Consider the following 6,711-nt stretch of genomic DNA (forward strand, 5'->3'; position numbering starts at 1 on the left):
TTTAATACACTTGGAGTGCAGAATATTGTTTGGGAAATTTTGGAATTTTTCTCTTTCAGTCAATCTCTCTCTCTCGCTCTCTCTGTCACACTATTACACACATATGCGCACACACACATGCGCGCACACACACACACGCACACACACACACACACACACACACACACACACACACACGCAGACACATGCACACAAATGAGCATGCGCGCACATGCACATGCACACTCAAATGCACAGACACACACGTGCGCATACACACGCACACATGCACACCCGCACACATGCACACACTCACACACATGCACGCACACACTCACCCACACATGCACACACACGCACACACTCACACATGCACAAACGCAGACATGCACACACACACACACACACACGGACACACACACAAACATATGCACACACATGCACACACACACGGGCGCACGTGTGCACACACGCACACACTCACACATGCACACAAACACACACACATGCACACACAAACACACACACACACACATACACACACACATGCACACACACGCACACATGTGCACACAGGCACACACGCAAACATTCGCACACACACACACACACACACACACACACACACACACACACACACACACACACACACATGCACACACACATGCACACACGCACACACACACACACATGCACACACACACACACACACACACACACACACACACACACACACACACACACACACACACATACACACGCGTACACACTCACACATGCACACACACACACACGCACACCAACAACCCAGTAGAAAAGAGAATGTTGAATATCATTTCTCTCCTTTAAACATGTTTTTTGTAAGGGAAAAGCCTCTCATAGCCCCCAGACTTCAATATAGCAATGCCAAGATTGTCATGCCTTGGAGAAAATGGTACTCTTGGACTTAGTATGTGTAATTTTGCACTTTCAATCATTCAGTCTCAACATTCCAGGATTGAACTAATGAATCATCGCATTTCAAGTGGTTGCACTTAGTTAAAAAGCTAAATTCTCACACTGAGAACCAATTTAGGAAAAGATCAGTTGTAAGAGATACAAAAAGGAAAAAGAGAAAAAGAAGCAACAAAGAACCAATTACATAGCTTTTACGTATTCATTCATTTATAAGAGAGGTGAGTATTTTAACACCTTTATTAAATCATCACTTAAGACATAGACAAACATACATTAACAGAAAAGAAGAAAAAAAAATACAATTTTTTTCCATTTAAATACAATATACTTTCCATATATTTTCTTTGCTACTGTCATTAGTCCAAGTCCAACATTACAAAAAAATTGCTGAATTCCTGCCTTCCCTTAAACCTCACTCCTCCTCCTAAACATTATTATGCATTTTTTTAAACAAGAAACATTTTTATTCAATTAGCACATATGACATAGGCAATAATGCATTTATATAAATGAAAATAAACCATATCGACATAATTTTAGTTGCAAACATTATACATCACAAACCATATTGACTTATTTTTATTTGCAAACATTATACATCACTTATACCCCCTGATTTACTATTCCTCCATGCAGGAATAGCTTAGTCCTACACAGAGACGGCCGTTTAGGTGCAGGATGGCAGCGCACCATGCATAGTAATGAGGTGTGCTGCCTGAGCTCCTAGGCTTACATGGAGCATGTAAGAGTCCAGGGGGTGTTTCTGGGAGCACAGCTCTCAGAATATACATGCCCCAGCAATGAAGAACAGAAGAAAGGGTTAAGGAAATGAGCAAGACCACTCATAGGTGTCCGCATATCCCCACCAACAGTCCCCCTTGTGTACAACAGCAGCAGTATACATAAATAAAATGAATAAACCCTTTATTTATTTTTTTAAATCCGATTGAAGCTAAGCATAACTGCGCGGGTGTGCCCATCGCTTAGCTATGGTTAATGCAGCTTAAATGGCTGAAGAGGATAACAACGAAGATAAATGACAATGAAGCAGCATAGCAATAGTGCAGTGGGCAGAGCATTTGCCTTAGGAGCAGGCACTCCCAGTTCGAGTCCCACTGCAGCAGATTCCATTTTCCATGGCAAAGCACATTATGAGTAATATTTATGTTGCATAACCCACTAAATAACAATAGTTTTATGAACTGGAGTACTGCAGTAAATGTACATGTGAAGTGTCAGTATCATAATGAATAAGGCACTAGTAAGCAGGTTTAAGCACAAATAAGCAGTAGTAAGCATATTTAAGCACTAGTAAGCTAGCTTAAGCCCGTTTGCGCAGCGGTAAGCAATGCCAACAATGGTTAAGCAGTTCTGAAGCTAACTCTCTGTATGCAGATGTAATGGCAGGTTAGCAGTGCTTACCGTTGCACAAACCTGCTTACAAATGCTCAGAAGTGCCTTAATCACTCTTGTATCCAGTGGCCCTTGTTCTGCCCATCAACAAAATAAACAGCCATTAAGGTCTCGAACCCAGGACCTTATACACCATAGTCACAGTAGTTAACCACCAAGCCAACACAAAAATACAGAAGAATGAAGTATCAGCAAACAAGTCCTCACCATAGTAAAACCAAACTGAACATGTGAAAAGAATCAGTATATAGTCATATGTTCCATAACCCACTGCATAACATAAATATGTGAATAGGAGTACAGCAGTAAGCCCAGAAATGAGGTGTAATTGTAATAGAGTGTTGAAGTCTCCAATTAAAACACAAGGACCCCATAGAGTGTACATACACATTAATCATGGATACCAGGCAGATATATAAGATGTAATGAATAAGAAGTCAATGCCAACAAGGAAATATAATGCAAAGTGTAATGTAAGCAATGCTAAGCATTGCACAGGTCAGCATAGGAGGTGTAAGCAATGTGGAGACCAGCTAACTCATTGTGCCCAGTGGTATACCCCTTTAAGCAATGCCATCCTTAGGTAAGCAGGTTTTTCCATAGATTAGCCATTTCAAAACTGGCCAGTCACAGAAAAGTGCGGGAAATTGGCCCTACTTAAACCCAAGAGGCGGGAATATATCTCATAACTGGTTGTAGCTTCCCCTTGCAGGCACTATGGCAGTAAGGGGAGAAGGTGTGTGCTTTCGCATGCAGCACTGGTGCATCCAGGAGCCCAAGGTAATGGCAGGACTCCTTGTCAAAGACCATGATCAGAGACTGCTGCAGGGCCAGTACCAGGTCTCCCAATATAAGGCGGAGGCCTGGGACTGTCTCGCCCGTGACCTCACCAGTGCCACTGGCATACCCCGAACTGGTGAGCAGGTCAGGCACCACTATACCAACCTGAAGCGGTGTAAGGGGAACCTCTTGAAGGAGTGGCTCCAAGAGGCTAGAGTGGCAGGGGATGTTCCAGCCATGTGTAAATATCACCACAGTATGTGTGTAATAATTGCCAGCTCAGGTATATCATGGATAGGTATTGCTAAATATTCCTCTTATGTCCCACACCGCTGCAATGGAGTGAGCTGTGAACCAGCAGGCCCACATCTGTCGCCTGGCGAGGTTGCGATGCGAGACTGGTCAGTAATACTCATGCAATTACTGTCATAGGCAATAAAACTAAAAGTAGTAGTAAATTAATTGCCTGTATAAAACCTGTATTGTTCAAGGCAAGTACTGCATACACTAGAGAATATGGCAGGAAGAGTCTCATATTGTTTGTATGTCAATAAAAGTGTAATATCCTGACAAAACAGGTCTAACTGCTGGACTGCATGTGTATATTCTGTATATTTGCAATAATTTAATAGTATTGTTGTATTAAGCACTGTTACCCACACCGTGCACCATAAGTAGAATGGGTAGGAATGCCTGTATTTGACAGGTGTAATCCCAAGAAGACATTTAGTACATCTGAGAGACACATAGATAGTAAACAGGGAAAATGCAGACAGCAGAAACTGAATAGCACATGCAACTGAGATGTGAGCTGTTGTTTTTTCAGCACACACAGCCACGGTGCGAATCCTGCCAGTGGTACTAGTCTGCATACAGAATCATACCCCACAACTATACATATATGTCCAGAATGTCTATTAAACTGGCCCGTATCTATTGCCTATCAACCTGTTGCCTTGGGAAATCAGTGGGATGATCCCAGACTTATAGGCAGCAAACAGGAAATACAGCTGATTGACACACATCTATGAGAACAACCTGGCACACTAGCAACTCCCCAGTATCGTATGTGACTAAGAAGCCATGTATGTCCCATTTACACCCCAACTTGTTAAGCTGTGGTTAGAGTATGTACATTAACAGAGTGAGATGTATGTGCATAATATTAATGTGGAACTGGGTACTGCATGTGGGAACATTCAGGTAGTGCTAATAAATATTCCACCCACAGGTCTGTCAGATACCAACACTGCGCCCAGAAATACAAGAATGATATGCAGTTGCTGTAAATAATTAGGTATTACACATCCCTGTATCCCACACTGTCCTACAACATATAACTGTCTAGGATATCTGTATAAGAGTCTTGTAATACAAGGTCAGAATGCGAAAGCACAGGGGAGTAATAAGACAGAAAGCAGATAGGATATATACAGCAATATCTATATAGTAGACACAACTGTGATGGACAGTGTTTAAGTTATAGCAGACACAGCCATGGTCTGAATCCTGGGAGTGGAATTAGGCTGCATACAGAATCATACCCCACAACTGTACAGATGAGGCCAGAATGTCCAGTATATGGGCCTATATCTGCTGCCTGTCCCCCTGGTAAGTCTGTGGAATGATCCCAGATGTTTAGCCAGCAAACAGGGAAGACAAGTGATTACCGAACATCTATGAGAACACATGTGTCACTATAGCAACCCCCAAAACTGTTAGGAGAGTAATATTTCAAGTATGTCCTACCTACACTCCCATGTTGTCAAGCTGTGACCAGAGTGTGTACAGTAACAGAGTGAGATGTATGTGCATAATACTAATGTGGAATCTGAAACTTTGTGTGGCAACAGTCAGGTAGTGCTAACAAACATTGCTTCCACAGGTACATCAGATACAAACACTGTGCTGAGAAATACAGACCATTATAACCTGTACTGGTACTGTTCACTCTGGTATTGTAGGAAATTGTGAGTGTTGCAGTTTCTCTGAATAATAAAGTATCACTGGTCACTGTCACCCACACTGTGCTACATAATATAACTGTGTAGAAAAGCATGTATATGTGTGTGTCAGCTCACTAAAGGTGGAAGAGGGCAATATTTAAGATATGGCCCGGCACATCAGCATGTGGTCAACACATGGCCAGAGTCTGTGCAGAAAGAGTTGGATAGCTATGTGCACAACATCAACCCAGAATTTGGGAGTATGTGGAGAAACAATTAGTGTTAACAAACATTCCCTCCACAGGTATACCAGGTAAGAGGTGTATATTGCAGGTAAAAGGGGTTCATGTGTAATTATGATGACAGCCATATCACTGTCCAAACTAAGGTTATAGGGTAGTGTAGTAAGACTTGTAAGGTACAGATAACAGCACTGACTAGGAAAGTAATGTGGACTACAGGAATATACTAGTTGTTAATTGACATCTTTCTCTCTCCCCCACCATATCTCCAACAATAATGAACATACCCACCCCAACTGGTATGAGCTGACACCTATGTTCTGATAATGTCCAATTGTTTGATAAATATTTTAATGATTCCCATGCATGTGCTATATTGAATTATTCCACCATTGGTGGCATTGTGCCATCAATGTACCTGCATGCTGTTCTTATTACCACTGTGGTTCCATATATGCATGTGTTCTGTTTGCTATGCAACTGTTCCATATCTGGTGTCTGGGTTAATGCGACTAGCTATGCATGCTGTTATACATAACCCTGGAATGTGTTGATTATTACTAACCCACATATGATGAAATGTAAACACTATAGCATGCTTGGGAAGGCCGGTCCCAGTGGACCCACCTGTCCCATCTCAGCTGGCTGTGGCAATGAGCACCAGCATGTCTGAGGCTCAACCCAGGACTTCCCTGTCGGTTGGTCCTGCATCACCTTCGGGTGTAACCACCTCAGGGGATTGTGCTCGCTCCCCCCCCTGGGAGTGGGCATGGAGAGGCACCTGTCATCTGTCGCCAGGTCGGGGTCATGGTGAGTAGAGTGATCAACCAGCAGTTTGATGATCTTCTACGGCCAGCTCGAGAGCCACATGTCATGATTAAAGAGTCAGCCTGGCTCTGCAACTCATCCCCCAGCACAGCCAACTTCGGGGCTGTGAAGGTGTACTGGTGACTGCCCATTGGGTGGGGACCTCAGTCCCACTGTTACCACTAGGGGGCTTGTGGGCTTCAGATTTCTAAACACCCCTCCCCATCAAGGTGTTTACCCCCACATGTGTCATATACTGCCCGCAAATGCATCTTGTTTGTCTTGTCTGTTAACCTACCCAACCTACCTCCCCAAATATACCTACTACAACTCCCCAACATCTCACTCTCACCTGAAAAAAAAAGGGCAATCTGTTTCCACATAAAAATCTCGCCCCTTACATAGCTGTCCATTTCGCACAAGTGTCCACTGGACACATGTAATCTAGTCTAATTGGCATCACAATGTATTATTGTTGTCCTCACCCCCTCCCAGGTGTTTGAGTGTCCAAATCAACCTCCAAATTCAGTGTATATGCACAGCTGTTGCTGTAGAAGAAATGGGCAGCTATGGACCTTCTCTACACT

This window comes from Protopterus annectens, chromosome 1.part0 (assembly GCF_019279795.1).
Source record: "Protopterus annectens isolate FY-2018-M chromosome 1.part0, PAN1.0, whole genome shotgun sequence".
In the NCBI taxonomy this organism is placed as follows: domain Eukaryota; kingdom Metazoa; phylum Chordata; order Ceratodontiformes; family Protopteridae; genus Protopterus; species Protopterus annectens.